Below are 16,847 nucleotides of genomic sequence, written 5' to 3'. Positions count from 1 at the left end.
CTGTGGCTCTGTGCAGGTTTATTTTTGTAAAACGTGGCCTCTCAATGCAAGCCAAGTATTTCATCAGATTTCAACTGAAGAAGCAGCGCTCGCAGTGCTGGGGGCAGAACTAGCTGGAGGCTCATGTGCCAAGCCCTGTGCGGTCACGGCCAGTGGGGAAGACTTTTCTGGGGGGGCGCTGGTCACAAGAGGTGAGTGGGAGAAGGCTTGCTCTTTGCTGTTGTTTTCAAAGGAGCGCTGCCCAAATGCGGTAGTTCCGATTTTATTGGGTTTTTTATTGTTGTTCTGTTACAGCTGTCCCATTTCCCCCCAGTGCTCTCCCCTGCCCTGCCGCCCCCTCCCTCACCCACAGTCAGCTCCCACCCCGTTGACGTCCATGGGTCATTCATGCTAGTTCCTTGAATAGTCCCTTCCCCTTCTTTCCCCACTCCTCCAGCTCCCCCCTCCCCTCTGGTCACTGTCAGTCTGTCCCTTGTTTCCATGTCTCTGGCTCTATTGATCGTTGTTTATTTTGTTCATTAGGTTCCTCTTATAGGTGAGATCATACGGTATTTGTCTTTCGTTGCCCGGCCTGTTTCACTTGGCATAATGTTCTCCAGTTCCATCCATGCTGTCACAGAGGGTAGGAGTTCTTCCTTTCTGCTGCGTAGCACTCCATTGTGTAAATGTACCAGTTTTTTGATCCGCTCATCTACAGATGGGCACATAGGTTGTTTCCAGCACTTGGCTATTGTAAATAGTGCTGCTATGAACATCGGGGTGCACAGGCTCTTTTGAATTAGGATTTCAGGATTCTTAGGGTATATTCCCAGCCGTGGGATCGCTGGGTCGAAAAGTAGTTCCATGTTTAGTTCTTTGAGAAAGTTCCACGCTGTTTTCCACAGCAGCCTCACCAGTCTGCATTCCCGCCAGCAGTGCACTAGGGACGATGGCTCCAGTTTTAAAGGAAATGAGTAAATGATGTGAAACCTGAAAGAATGGTGATTAAACTGTTGTAGCTATTCTAACAAAAACTGATGAATCAGATTCATTTTCAGAAGCAACGGGGAAGGTAAAGAGAATGTTATAAAGGACATTGAGGTGATGGAATTGACAGGACTGGGCGGTATGAGTATATGCAGGCAGAATTCTACTTTTTAGATTAACTCCATCTTGTGTCAGGTAAAGTGAATATCATCAAACCACTGGTAACACAAATTCTAATAAGAACCAGTGGTGTGTATTCGGTCATTTTTCAAATATTTATTGAATTTCAAATATGTGCAGGAGCTGGGAATTTATCAGTGAATAAAACAGGAAGGAAAATGCCTGTCCTTACAGTCTAGCGGAAGAGGTGGACAGTAAGCTAAGTGAACCACGGGGCGTGTTTACTGTAAGCGCTAAGGGGGAAGCATGAAGTGTGGAAAGGTAACTGAAGTGTCGCGGAGGGAGAAGCGTCGCGGTGTTAGACATGGAGAACAGGGACGGCATCGTTGAAAAAGACATCTGAGGAGCGACCTGAGGACGTGAGAGACCGTGCAGATGTCTATGGAAAGACAATTTTATCCATTTACTTCACTGATTTTTAGTAAAACATTTGTGGTTTGAAAGGCTAATACATATTAAAGTCTGATCTGTTATATGTATTATTTGCTGATACTTAATACATATTTTATTAATACCAGTATTGTTCTAATAATAAATATTCTTTGCTGATACAAGTTCTCCTTGATAGGCAGAACACCAATTATTCATTAAATATTATTGAGAGATTTATTTATTGTAAAGTCAACAGGTACTGTTTTAGATACTGGGGACTCAGTGTTAAATGAGATAGACCTAATACCGTCAAATCATTGCCAGATAAAATACAGGACTCAAGATCTAAGTAGAATTTCAGGTAATGCATAATTTTTAGTATACGTACTAACTATTACATGGAACATACTAATTCTAAATTGTTATCAAATTTAACCGGGCATCCTGTATTTAATTTGCTGAATCTGGCAATTCTAAGCCCTTTCTGAATTTATAACCTAACCTACTGAAGGCAGAGATTAGTAATTAAAATTAGCGTACAGTGGACATAGGTATAACCTGGGAAGCCATAAAATGGAAGACCCTGGAACTGGAAGTGTGTGGAGGAAGCCTGTCTGCCAACCAAGAACACCCACCCTTAATTAAGAACAAGAAATAAACTTGTCATATTTGAACCATGTGTTTTGGATCCATGCGTACCATGATCTCTCTGTTATACCTGCCTAGCCTAACTTAATGTGTCAATCTGTGTGCCCAAATTTACTCCAGAATCAAGTTTCCCTATACTATACCAACAGCTAATAAAAACAAACAAAGGCAACGGAGAGCTAGGCCAGACCCTGAAAAATGCTTGTACTACGGTCATCATTCTAGTCTAGCTTTAAACATGAGACATCGTCAGAGACATCAGGTCACTATAAGAAAATTACATAATTTGTTATTTTCCCTACGCAAATAACTGTGTTATTTCTGGCTTTTGGAACATTTTCAGTATTCTTTAAATCATTATTGAATATAAATACAAGTGTTGAAGGCTCTGAAAATTATAAATAAGACATGACTTCTGACTTCAGGAAGTGCGGGGCCTAGTAGAGAAAACACAGGTACATAATAATAGCCAACGTATAGTCAGTGCCAAAAGATAAGTACACATCGTATCTCCAGCTGAAGTGAGAAATTCAGACTAGAGAAGAAGGAAAAAAAGCCACTGGATGAAGAAGCATTTTTTTCAAAGCTTTATGATTTTCTTACTTTAAATATATTTAAAAGATTTGCTTTAAATTTCTCACAAAGTGCAAAAATAACAGAGGAAAACAAAAATCACTTAATGTCTACCCAGACATAGCCACTGATAATATAGTAAAAAAATTGAGGTCACTTCATAGATTCTTTTCTATCCTGCATCTTTTCCACTATTAATGTTAGCATTTTTCATTAATTTTTTTAAAATAAGACTTAGTGAATGCATAATATTCCATCTTATGGGTGTATCACCATTTTTTCTCTTATTACTAAATATTTTTTTATTTCCAGATGTTTTATAAATGATGCATTGAACAGCCCTATAAGTAAATCTTTTGTATTAGTTCAAAAACTATTGTTTGAACAATAGTTACTGTTCTGAGTGTTAGAGATGCGTTAGTGACCAAAAAAGTCCCAAATCCCGGCCCTAATGGAGAGGAGGAGAAACATATTAATGATGTAAACTACATATTATGTCAGATAGTGATAAGTGCTCTGGACAAAAAACAGAAGGGGAATAAAGGTGGTGGGGCTAGGTGATTTCCTTTCAAACCTATACCAGAGAAATGACGAAAACACGGAGTGGCATTTGATAAATGCCAAAAAAGTTTAGAATGTTACGGAGAACTTTGACATAAGAGGACAAGGAAGAGAAACCACAGTAATTAGTAGAGAACAAGGTGAGCAACCAGGAGCTCAACTTGCCAAAGCAATTTCAGAAATGATTTTTTTTTTATTACTGAAACATCAAAGTCGAGCTTGAACAGAAGACATTAGATTTGAGAAAGCTATGGTTGACTTTCACGAGGGTCTTGTTACTAGAATATAGAGACAAAAGAAACAATGTTAATTAGATCACTGGGAATGTAGGGAATAACTAAAGCCATAGACTATAAATTTCCCTTTTTGCACTAAAAAAAGAGAATGGGATAGTATCTCAGGACCAAAGAGGACCTTTATTTTAAGGCCAGGGAAGAACCTAAACATGTTTCTAGGTAGAGAAAGAGCAGGGGGAAACTATAAAGACACTGGAGAGGTATGTCTGATAGGTCTCAGGAACAGGAGGGGGCAGGGCAGAGGTCATAACTGGGGAAGATGGCAGCGAAGTAGGTGGGAGTTACACTCACCTCCCCCCAAGGCCATACTAGAATTACAACAAAAATAGAACAATGCCTTGGTTGGTGGCTCAGTGGATTGAGCACCAGCCTGCAAACTGAAAGGTCGCTGGTTCCACTCCCAGTCAGGGCGCACATGCCTGGGTTGTGGGCCAGGCCCCAGGTTGCGGGTGTGTGGGCAATTTATCGATGTTTCTCTCCCTCTCTCTCTAAAAATAATAATCTTTAAAATATAAAACAATCAACCTGAATAACCAACTGAAGGCCAGCTGAACGGAACTCTTAACAACCAAGAATTTATAGAAGAAGCCGCCTGGAGACTGGACGAAGGGCGGGGACACAAAAAGAGCCGGCCCTGCTCCCAGAGACTAGCAGCTGAGATTCTGGAGGGACACGCAGCATCAAAGGTTCCCCCTGAGCAGTGTGGGGAGCCTCACCTCCATAGCCCAGCGCACCGCAGCCCAGGAAGAGGTGCCCACGTAACATCTGGCTGTGAACATCAACAAGGGTTCTGTGTGCCTGGTAGAGACGGGTCTGGTGGAGATGCAGGCACCCTCATAAAGGGTCAGCGCACAAAACCCCATTGGCAGCCATTCTCCCTGGGCTCCCTTAAAGGGTCATGTGAGGAGAGACTAGAGTTTGTTGCTCTTGGGGGCAAGCTGAAAGGACAGCCACCAGCATCCCTGTGCTGAGTCCCTCTCCCACACTGCAGACCCCCATCTATCTTGGGTAGAACACTCCCCTCCTTGAAACATCAGTGTGGAGGGACGCAAATGGCCCCACCCTGCAGACCTCACACGCTGCTGAGGAGTCCCCGCCCTGGCCAAGGGTTAGAGGTACAGAGAGACTTGGGGTGCCAGGGACCGAGTTGCGCGGCTTTGGGGCAGGAGCCATTCCTCCCACTTCCTTGAGCACCTGACTGGTGTCTCTCCCCTCCACGGAAAATCAGCCCCACCCTCTGGTCTTCCAGGGGCCCCACTCTCCTGACTCCTGGTGGTCCAGCCCTGCCCTGCCAAGCAGGCACCCAGGAGCTCTGGGCGGAATCCAGGAAAGACAGTTGTGTGGCTCTGGGGCAGGGGCCACTCCCCCAGCTTTCACCCAGGCCTTCCCCCTCACAGGAGTTTCACTGGCCCCGCCGTCCCAACAGCTGGGGGCCCTGCCCTCCTGAACTGGGGCTCCTGGCAGAACCTGGGACAGGTTGTGTTGGGTGGTTCTAGGACAGGGGCCATTTTTCCCTCACGCCAGATCAGTGCAGAGCCTTCCTGTCACGTGGCCAAATCTTGGTCTGTCTGTGCCTGATCAACCATGCTGGCCTCACGCTGATGACTTTCTGAGACTGCTCCCCACCACAAAGGTCTGCAGGCACCCAGCGGGCAGCAGCTGGACTTGGTATACCCTGGGACTTGCTGAGTGGCCTCAGACCCAGCACTGGCTCCAAGTTTGCACCTGTCTCAATCTGGTGACTCACTGAGAACCTACCTCGCACAACCTGAGTACCACCACCGGCTTTTCCAGTGACTGAGCTTAACAGGCAGACAGAAGGTGGAGGCGGGCGGAGGTGGATCTCGGGGGAACTTGAGCCTTTGCTAACCTGTTCCAGGTTCGCTACTGGTGGAAGCCAGTGTTAGTGCACAGCTTGGTCCTTCTCGCTCACACCCAGGCCCAGCAGAGGCAGCCACAAACGGGATTGCTTGGTACTTCCGAACAGGTTGCTCAGGGCCAGTCACAGGCAGCGCCTGCCATTGGCCTGCACCACAGGCCCTCCCAAGAGGCCCCACCACCAGCAGGCCCAGCGGCAGCTTCAGACGACACCAGAGCAGGACCCGATCAGCTTCCCAGGCCACACGTCCAGAGGGAGAGCTCTGCAGGCGCCGGACCCTGCCGCTGCGAATCTGCTTTGCGTGGCCGGCGCCTGCACGGCAGCTGGTCCACTGTGATCGGGGCGATCCTCCCAGTCAGCCAGCCTGAGGGGTGACCCCGCACGTGAGTGAGCCAATAGCAATCGAGACTCACCTGCAACGGAAGGCCCCACATAGCCCACACACACAAGGGACATTCCTGGAGCGCCCCGATCAGAGGATCGAGGAGGCTGTGCCACCGGGTCCCACAGGACACCTGCTCCGTACGGCCACCCCACCAAGCCTGGGAGACGTGGCAGATCTGCCTAATACATAGACGCAGACAAAGAGGCAGCTGAAATGGGGACACAAAGAAGCATGCCCCGAAGGAAAGAGCAGGAGAAATCTGCAGAAATGGAGCTAAATGAAACGGAGCCAAACAATGTACCAGATACAGCGTTCAAAGAAATGGTTATAAGGATGTGTAAGGAACTTAGTGAGAACCTCGACAGCATGAAACAAACAAACAAGCATAGAAACCATAAAAGAACCCTTCAGAAATGAAGAATACAATATCTGAAAGGAGACGGCACCGGAAAGAATAAGCAGGAGGTTGGATGAAGTACAGGATCAAATCAGCAATTTGGAAGACAAGGCAGCAGAAAACACCCAGTCAAAGAAGCAAAAAGAAGGAGGAATTTTTTAAATGAGGATATTTTAAGGGACTTTTGGGGCAGTGGGAAGCATAACATCATCGGCATCATAGGGGTACCAGAAGCAGAAGCGAGAGAGCAAGGAGTTTTTTTAACGTTCCATTCAACATATTGTCCTCCTTGTGAAAGGTTTGAAAAGTCAGTTCCTCTGGGTTGTGCAGAGAGAACAAAAAAATCACAGACATCATTTATTCAGTCACAAGGCGCTGTGCTGTCTTTTGACATTAACTCGGAAGGGAATTCAGAAGCCCACAGGGACGGGAGGCTGATGTGCGTGTCCAGGGCGGTCAGCGGCGCCCTGGACACCTGGCTCTGTCCAGGTCGCTGGTGGTGGTGCAGGCGGACAGTAGTGGGGTGCAAGTCCAGGGCGATCCGCAGGTCCAAGGTGTAGCCAGTTACGTGCTGCAGGATTTCCGTCTTGCTCACCTTCTTCTTCCAGGGGATGCTGGGCAGCAACCAACCCCCTGAGCCCGGAGTAGCAGTCGTTCAGGTTGTACAGCCCACGCATCGGGTCGTCCCCAGGGCTTTGCTCTGGCAGCGAGAGGCCCAGGCTGTGGTCCGAAAGGCTGTTTTTCCTAACAGACCTCCTGGGGCTGCAGGCTTTCATGCTGGCCGTGGGGAAGGAAGGCAGGACCCGGAGCAGAACGGCCCTGAAGCTCAGGCCGTGCAGCCTGCGGAGCTTCCAGCACTGGGCATCGGCTCAGCTCACGGTGAATCAGATTTTTAAAACGAAATTAAAATGCATACTCATTATGGACAAACTACTTTTTAAAGTGTGTTCTGCCTTATTTTCTCAGGTATAAAAATATTTTCAAGGCAATTTCAATAAAGCAGATTTCAGGAAACTACTAAAATACATTTTTTATAGTGGCTTTCATTTTTTCTGAATTACATTTCAATACTTTTGTTAGAGTATGTAGGTGTGTCTGTCATTTTACAGCTATCAAAGGAAAATTCTTATTTTAAAAAGCTACACCATCGTTAAATACTTCTAATAATACAAGGCCTCAATTTTAAGTCCTTAAGGGCATCAAGGCGTCTCATCTACTGCATTGTCCAAGCTCTGGCAGCGTGTTGCAAAACAGGTACACAGCAGGCAAACAAGGAATGGATACAATCTAACGTTGTTACTTGGTTGTTGACAATACCTAAGGTATCGCCTAAGATTACAAAATATTTTGTTTGAGGCTAGTAGACTATTTTAATAAGTGAACTTAAAGGGGGAGGGGGGAGTTCTAGGCATGTCTATTTCAGGATACATCTTATAACTGACCCTTTTTCCTCCTTAAGTAAGTGTATTCCTCCTAATGCTATACACAGCTCAAGGTATTTCTATAACATCCTTGCAAAGCATCATTTAAAAATGAAATCAATGCTGGCAGGCCCCAGTGTTCCTTTGTTGAGCCCTCCACCCCCACAGAACCAATAGGGGCCCCATTGGTTCCTTTGCTGAGCTCTCCCCCAATCCAGCCTGCAGGTGAAGGTGGGCGCCTAATCTGAATTTCTATCAAGAGCATCCACCTTGGTGATTCTCTGAGATACAACTCATACACCAGCCCAAACCTCTTTTAGGAGCTGTTCCTCATAAGCAGCCAGCCTTGGTCCATGCTGCAGGTTTTCCTAAATTCTCCCAAGATCCACAAACCCCATACAAGCAGCAGCTGGCCTCAGCATGCCCTGTACCTCTTGCTAAGCACTTGGCAGCATAGCTCCTCCGGGACCTCCAACCACAGATAACACTGTAGCTCCTACCAGGTGGCCCTGGGCAGGCACAGAAAGTAGCTGACCTGGGCTTGTGTGGAAGTTCCTCCCAAGAGGCCCCAGAACCAACACACCCAATGGCCAACTTCAGGGCACATCAGAGCACCACCCAATTAGCTCCACAAATGATACACCCAAAGGGTGGACTCAGCAGGCACCGGAGTCCTGCCAGGGTGCATCCCAGTCTGTGGGGTCACCCCCACACTGCAGCTCGTCTGCTGTAACCAAGGCCAGTCCTCACAGTCAGCCAGCCAGCCTGAAGGTCAAGGCAATCAAGGCTCAACTACAATAAGACGGCACACGCAACCCACATAAGGAATGCCCTGGAGCACCTGGCTCAGGTGACCAGGGAGTCCGCACCACTGGGCCTAACCAAAAACCTACTACACAAGGTCACTCTGCCAAGATGCGAAGACAGAGCAGATCTACCTAATACATAGAAACAAACAGAAACAGTCAAAAAGAGGAAACAAAGAAACATGTCCCAAATGAAAGAACTGGGAAAAACTCCAGAAAAAGAACTAAACAAAATGGAGGCAAGTAATCTATCAGATACAGAGTTCACAGCACTGGTTATAAGGATGTTCAATGAACTTAGGGAAAGAATAAATAAAATCAGTGAGAACTTACACAAAGAAGTAGAAACCATAAAAATAAAAAAAATAAAAAATAAAAAAACCAGGAATGAATACATTAGACAAAATCAATAGCAATTAGATGAAGCAGACAATCTAATTGGTAATTTGGAATAACAGGTAGCAGAAAACCCAACTGAAACAACAAAAAGAAAAAATAATTTTTAAAAATTAAGATACTTTAAGGTACCTCTGGGACGACATCAAGCATACCAACATCGGCATCATAGGAGGACCAGAGAGCAAGGGAATGAAGCCCATTTGAAGACAGAATGACTGAAAACTTCCCTAATCTGGCAAAGGAAATAGACATTCAAGTCCAGGAAGTGCAGAGTCCCAAACAAGATGAACCTAAAGAGGCCCACACCATGACACATCATATTAAAATGCCAAAGGTTAAAAACAAAGAATCTTAAAAGCAGCAAGAGAAAGACAGTTACATACAAGGAAGCACCCATAAGACTGTCAGCTGATTTCTTAACAGAAACTTTGCAGGCCAGAAGGGACTGGCACAAATATTCAAAATGATGAAAAGCAAGGATCTACGACCAAGATTACCCAGCAAGGCTGTCATTAAAATCAAAGGAGAGATAACGAACTTCCCAAAGAAGAAAAAGCTAGAGGAGTTCATCACCACCAAACCAGTTTTACAAGAAATGTTAAGAGACTTCTTGAAGCAGACGCAGAAACAAAAGAAGCAGAACATGAAGGAGGAGGGGAGAAGGGGGACAAAAATTTGAATAATAAAAATGGCAACAACTACATACCTATCAATAATTACTTTAAATGTAAATGGGTTAAATGCTCCAATCAAAAGACATTGGGCAGCTAAATGGAGACTAAAACAAGATCCATACTTGTACTGCCTACAAGAAACCCACTTCAGGTTGAAAGACACACCCAGTCCGAAAGTAAAGGGATGGAAAAAAGATATTTCATGCAAACGGAAATGGAAACCAACTTGGGTAGCAATATTTATATCAGGCTAAATAAACTTTAAAGTGAAGGCTAAAACAAGGACAAAGGAGAGTTTATATACAATAGCCAAGATATGGAAGCAACCTAACTGTCCATTGACAGGTGACTGGATAAAGAAGGTGTAGTACATATATACAATGGAATATTACTAGGCCATAAAAAATAATGAAATCTTACCATTGGAAAGAACACTGATGACCCTAAAGCATATTATACTAAACGAAATAAGTCAGATAGAAAAGACAAATAACCTATTATTTCACTTATGGAATCTAAAAACCAAAATAAACTATGAAAACAGAAACAAACTCTTAGATAGATGGTTGCCAGTTGGAAGGACGGTTCGGGGGTTGAGTGGGAACGGTGAAGAGATTAAGAAGTACAACCTGGCAGTTACAAAGCAGTCCCAGGGCTATAAGTCACAGCGTAGGAAATACAGTCAATAATGTTGTAATAAACATGCATGGTGCCAGGCAGGCAGTAGACGTATTGGGGGGATAGCTGCCCAAGTTATGTGTAAACTTCTAAGCACTACACTGCACTCCTGAAATCAATATAATATTGAATGTCAACTGTCATTTTTAAAAACATTTTTAAACATTAAAAAATAAATAAAAATGAAGTTGTGTGATGACTTTAAAGTCTTAGCTCCAATTGTGTACCAGGCACAGCTCAGGAAACACAAAGCCTCCAAATTTATCTTTATTTTACTAAGTATTTGTCCTTGTTATGGTTTCCTTGAAAAAGGATGAGCACCGGTAAAAGGGCAACAGGTTTACCTCATGGTCTGGAATTTGACAGACAAAAATAAACATGGGGAAAAAAATCATGACTTCCAGACGCGTGACTTTGAGATTTAGCTCAAGCTGAATTCAAGTTTACCTTTGTACTATAAAAAACTAGTTTGCTAGGCAGGTGGGTAAACAGTAAAGTTTATCTTACTTAATGTCAAACTATCTGAGATCATTTAGGCTCAAAATTGTTTATTCACAAATAAAGAAGAGCTAACACATCTAAAATATTATTTCATTTTTATAACCTGATCATTCTTTACCTATCAGTTGTGTTGCTGTGTTTCTAAAGTTATAAAAGTTTTTAGATGTGATAAATTTATAAAAATGTGTGATACTTTCAGATAACTTGTGAGAGAGGTAGATAGAGAGAGGGTATATGCATGAATTTATTTTTATAGAGACTTCTCTTGGTGATTCCCAACTAGAAACATTTAACTGAGAAACATTTGGAAATTTATGAGGGCACTGTGGGTGTTTCAGTGATGGAGGAGGTGCCGGGGGCTAGGGATATGAAACCTCCTGCAAAGTGTGGAACTCTCCTGTACAACCATGAATTATCCCACCTAAATGCCAATGGTTCTGTCACCCACACCAAGCACAAGGAACCTAGCTAGTACAAGTAAATAAAGTTTCAAGTTCATTATGAAGTACAGAGTCAGAGGGGTGTCTGGACTCTGTGTGGACCCTACAGCCGTACAGTTTGAGTGCAAATTTAATTTCTGACTGTTTGACCTTGGCTATGTTAATTAAATGGTCTAAGACTCAGTTGCCCCACCTGTAAAATGGGCACACTACTAATACCTGCTTCATGAATCTCGTTGGAAGGGTTAAACAAGTTAAAACATGTAAAGTGCTTGGCCGACAGTAAGCTCTCAATGTTGGCTATTGGTATTACAAGATCACTCAGGTTCCTCGTTTCTATTCGTTAGAATGGTGAGAAGATGGACAAATATATATTTTAAAATCCTGAAGCTTCTAAATTTAACAACCTTCGATCTGGAATCCATTACGTCTTCAAAGATATTCCTTAATGGTGACATTCATAATCTAAGCATGATGTCATCAGTCACTGCACGTGTCCAGACAAGGCAGCAGGCGAACGGGACGGGTGGAAGCAGGAGGCATTCTCAGTTTGAAGAAAACGCGTGGGGCTGTGAAAAAGGCAGGGTGAGGTGGACACTGTCCGGGGTGAAGGAGCACAGGGCAGGTCTGACCACACCACCGCCGTGCCGCCACGGTGGTCATCAGAGCTGACGAGATGCGGCCAGGAAGAGAGCCTTACTGACCTAAGGCCACGAGGGGGAAGCCATGGCTGGGGGACACTGGTGGGGCGCCCTCACCGCGAAGCCTGGGGCCTCTCTGTGTTGCCTTGGGGCGTCCTGAGCAGTTAACTGCTGCTTTCTGTGGAAGAGGAGACTCCTCGCTCTGCGGCCGCAGCCTGGATTCGGTGCTTGCACGCAGAGGGTTTTGCTTATGTAACACTCGTTTCTAACTATCGCTCACAGTCTTGAACACACAAAGGAAAAGCCAGCGAAAGCCCGTTTTACTTCTCCTTAGGATTTACAAATCCAAATGTAAACACTTAATTAAGCCTAGTATTTTATACATTAAAAAAGGGGGAAAAAAACCTGAACCCAAACAAGAATGAGGTTAGTGCCTGTGGGAAGGACGGGATAGCTCGTCACCAGTGGATGTAACACAGTTTTCATAAGCACAGATTCAGCAGCCTGAAACAGAAGGCACTAAAAGATCAAAGAATACCAATTGCCCTTCCGATTTTTCAAATCAAAGTTCTGTCAACTGTCAGATGTTTTATGCGATGATTCAAATGATCAAATGCTTCCCTCCTAAATAGAATCATGTAATATCCCCATTAGCAGGAGATTTCCATAAAATAGCAGCACTGCCTTGATTTCATTTTCTTTCAAAGACTCAGTCACAAGGTACGACACTGAGTGAACTGGAATTGAGGACAGCTACCTATCCCTCCACCTGAGCCGCTCCCCCAGCCTCCGAAGCTTCCTCATTGCTGAAGTCCCAACACCCTCCATCATGCTCCCCGGCTGTGTACTGGCACCATGCAAACACACCCGCTTGTCAGAGACTCTCTTAAAGTCCTCTTCCTGGCGCTCCCGGGAATGACGTCAGCTCTTCATCTCCAGCACTGCCCTTTCCCTGGGGTGCCCGTTTTAATGTTTCCGAGAGTCATTAGACATCGCCACTTCAATATAAAAATGTTACCCTAAAATTCATACGTCTTCCCCTTACATCTCACACCCAAGCCATCAGCAGATCTGGTCTATCTTCAAAACACATCCAGACTCTGACCGCTTCCCTCTGCTTCCGTCCTGGTTCTAGCCACTGCCAGCTCCTCCCGGATTGTCGGATTGTCGCAGCAACCACCTCGATGGCCTCTGTGCCGCCACCTCGCTGCCATCAGCTTCGCGAGAAGGGATTCTAAACTGTGCGATAGGTCGCTTTCACCCAGTCTCCCCTGGAGGTTTTAGGAGCACGCGTGTTATCCTAGCCATGGGCAGTTTGATGGGTATGTTTTAAGTTATTTCTTCTGCGCATTTGGTGCCTTCAGCAGAAATGCACACCAGGATTGGCTGTACACAATCCTGATCAGAATAATCAAGAGCTGGAGACACATGACTTCCTATTTTTTTCACTTTGATTCATATCTACGATGTTCTTGGAGATATAGCTACTCCTATTTATTACTGCTAATTTTTTTTGACAGAATCCTCCTGGAGGGCATGTATCATTTTCCTTTTATTCCCCCAAATGTGCATGCATATTAAAAATCTTCCTGTAAGTAGGAAGATTTATAGCAAACAAAAAATGCTGCCTTTTCAAGGAAATCCTGGAGGAATAGAAGCAAGTACATTTCACCAAGCTGAGCAAAAACCCCACAGTGAGAATTCTGGGGAAGAGATAACTAGGAAAATTGTAACCCGCAATAAAGGGGCAGTCTTGAAGTGACAGCTCTGTGACATGAATGTGATATGAAATCCATTTTTAATGATCAAGCGTCTCATCTGCATAGGCACTTGTTGTGTGTCAGACACCGTCGCGAGCACACGGCATGCAACGCCTGACCGCACCAGCGCTCTGTGAGGTAGGTACGTAGTTATTCACATCTGCAAGATGCGGACGCTGTGCCCAAGCCACGTGCCTTGTAACTAGCAGGTCGAGTGTTCAAATTTAGGTCTGTCTGACTCCAGAGCTTATGTATTTCATTTCTTCAACAAATGGTAATTGGGCGTTGGTAAACAAAGGCAGATGATGGTCTCTGTCCACGTGACATTTACAATCCCCTGTTAAAGAGAGATACTACTCATTCATTTGAATTTCTAATGGCGATAGACACCATGAGACAACGGGAGAGGATATTCTCTGATATATTCCTAGCTTTTAGACAGCACCCGTGTTAGATGTCCAATAAATATTGGATACAGACTGAATAAGGGTGCTTTGAAGGTAAGTAATGGCGGACTTGGCCCAGTCTTGGTGGGGACAGGAAGGCTCTCCTGAGAAAGTGATGGAGAACCGACTGAGCGGAATGCCATTCTTGCAGGAGAAGGGGGTTTTAAGCTGCCTGCCTCCAATGCTTGACTCAGGGAAGAACCTTGGCAGGTAGAGCTATACAAAGTGACCAGTGAGTGCAAGCAGGCAGGGTGCGTGAGTGTAAGTGAGGGAGGCCGAAGACAACCCATTGAGGTCAGTGGATTCCCCTCATCCAAGGGCATGCGAGCCACGTAAAGGTGTTTATCTGGATCCGATGAGCAATGTGTTGCCAGGCGAGGGCGTTAATAAGGATACTGACATCGGCAAATTTCTACTGACTAACGATCAGTTCGGAACCTGTCGCAGCCATGCAGACTTGGCCCAGGACGAAGGATCTGGAGGACGGACGCAGGGGACGGATACTTCGGAGGTGATTGCCCGGGTATGAAGGGCAAGAGAGCGGGGCTGCATCGCTCGGGGGGCCTGGGCTGGTCGTCTGTTGCTGTATAACTGGTGATCCAAAACCACAGACATTTATTGTCTCACACAGTACCTTTAAAGCTCAAGAATCTGCGGGCAGCTCACTTAGGTGGTCCTGACTCAGCCTCTCATGACGCTCTGACCAGGCTGTCGGCAGATGCTCCAGCCCTCTAAGTTTTGCCTGGGGCTGGAGGCCCTGCTTTTAGTCTCTCTTAGGTGGTTGTTTGCAGGCCGCAGTTCCATACCACACAGGTGATGCTTGACATGGAGGCTGGCTTCCCCCAGGGTGAGTGGGGGCGGGGCGGGGAGAGAGAGACAGAGGATGCAATTGACCAAAAGGAAATGACAGCACTTTGTGTGATCTAACCTCAGACGCGATATACCATTTCTCCTGCCCTGTTCTACTGGGAGGGGACTAGAAGGGACATGACTACCAGGAGGGAGAGCTCAGGGGCCACACTGCAGGCTGGTCACCAGCATGCCCATGTGACAAAGATGGCACCTTCAAATTAAGGTAATCTGAGAAGGGGTGCGTGCGCGCAGGCATGCTCCCCTAAGCCTCGCTGTCCTTCAGGACCCAGCCCCGGTGCCTCGGAGCCTTCCTGGAGGGGCTCAGTCCAGCCCAATCTGCAGTGAAATAGCGCTTCTTGTCCCGCGGACTGGCACCTCCCAAACACGCCCTTAGACTGCTGCACGTCTTCTGACGTGTGCGTCCTCATCCTCATCTGGGGCCCAAGCCTGCTGGAGGCAGGAGCTCTGTTAGATGATGTTAAATTGGCTCTTGGAGGTTTAATGTAACTTTAAAAAAAAAAAAAAAGGTCTTTCTTCCCCTTTCTAGTTCCCCTTTTGCCTAAACCTTGAAAATGCAGACCTTAACTAGAACGTGCCCCTCTTCCCTCCATTTTGCTACCTCCCAATATTCTTGAGAGAATTAATGAGCAGCTACTTGTAACAGCACGGACAGGTCCACACTCAGATGTTTTCATCTTGTTCAAGGCCCTCCCCTGACCCCCATCAGCCAAGATCTCCCAAGCACAGAGGGAGGTTTTTGTAACGGCTACTAACATGGGTAAAATTTTCTCACGCTCCCACCCACGCAGGCAGTTTCGGCTCAGAGGGGATGCCTCTCCTCTGCCTCCAGCTGACTCATGTCCCGAGACCCAGGCCTTTATTTGCAACTGGATGTTCCGTTAGCCGCTCAGACTCAGCACATCCTGCACTGAACGCGTTGCTTCCCGCTAGCCCACTCCCTGTTACCGAAGCAGGGATCACACGCGGTAAATCGCCTAGACATGGCCTATGCCTGAAATCTCGGGAACCTGCAGCTCCCACGTCGTCCGGCTGTTGCACGCAGACAATCCAGGCTGTCCGCAGTTCGTAGCTGCGACCAAACGTGTTGGTCTCATCTCCTCTGCAATCCCCAAACCTAATGCGACACTCCAGGTCCATGTCCCCAGAATATGCTCCCCACTGTCACACAATTACTGTGGTTCAAGTGGTTTGCTTTGCCTTGAATAGCCTTGCCACCAGGCTCTTCCTAATCTGGCATCTTCCAAGACACTTCACTAATTTTAACAATAGAAATTAGTTGTTCCTTCAAGTAATAGCTACCCATTACAGAGAACTGAGTATTTACCAGGGGATTTACATATATTGTCACATTTAATCCTCCCCATAATGAGCAAGTTAGTTATTAGCCCGTGATCCCTTATCCAAAGCCACGAGGCCAGAGGTGCTGACAAATTCAGAATGCCTTGTTGTTCAGAAAGGTAATAAAATGGGATGCGTCTCAGCCTCCCCATCTGTAAACCAGGCAAATACTAGCACAGTTCCTGCTTCGTGGAATTGCTGTGACAGGCAGCATGTTTCTTCAGAGAAGGGCGTAGTGAAATGTCCTCATTCAACTCATTCAGGGGTCTGTTTGGCTGCTACAAATAGTAGGTAACAGCTTGTGAACAATGCCTCCCTAGGAAAGCCAACGGGCCTCGCTTTTACAGTTACCTAACTTGTATCGGGGAAGTGATCTGGGCTGCGACAAGAGCCCTCATTTTGCTGGAAGTCGCGTTTCCTTTTCTTTCTTTACTTTCACTTCCCTCTGCTACTTACCACACCCTTTCCTCGTTATTTCCTACCAAAATCACCGGCCTTCTGCTACCGCAATAAAACCTCTTTTCAGTTTTCTGGCCTGTTTTACTATTAATTCATCATTTTCTAAGGCAGAAAAAATATGCTAAATAATTACACCCTTCATGGCAAGGACGCT

General features: G+C 45.8%; 1 pseudogene; it reads right to left on the bottom strand.

The window, feature by feature from the left end:
• Positions 1-6,618: 6,618 nt before the first annotated feature.
• Positions 6,619-7,033, bottom strand: LOC149995846 (DNA-binding protein inhibitor ID-2 pseudogene; annotated as a pseudogene).
• Positions 7,034-16,847: the final 9,814 nt, after the last annotated feature.

Source organism: Furipterus horrens, unplaced genomic scaffold (assembly GCF_987537825.1).
Source record: "Furipterus horrens unplaced genomic scaffold, mFurHor1.1.pri manual_scaffold_12, whole genome shotgun sequence".
Classification (NCBI taxonomy): domain Eukaryota; kingdom Metazoa; phylum Chordata; class Mammalia; order Chiroptera; family Furipteridae; genus Furipterus; species Furipterus horrens.
Note: the sequence above shows the minus strand (reverse complement) of the source record. Positions and strands in the feature narration are given on the sequence as shown.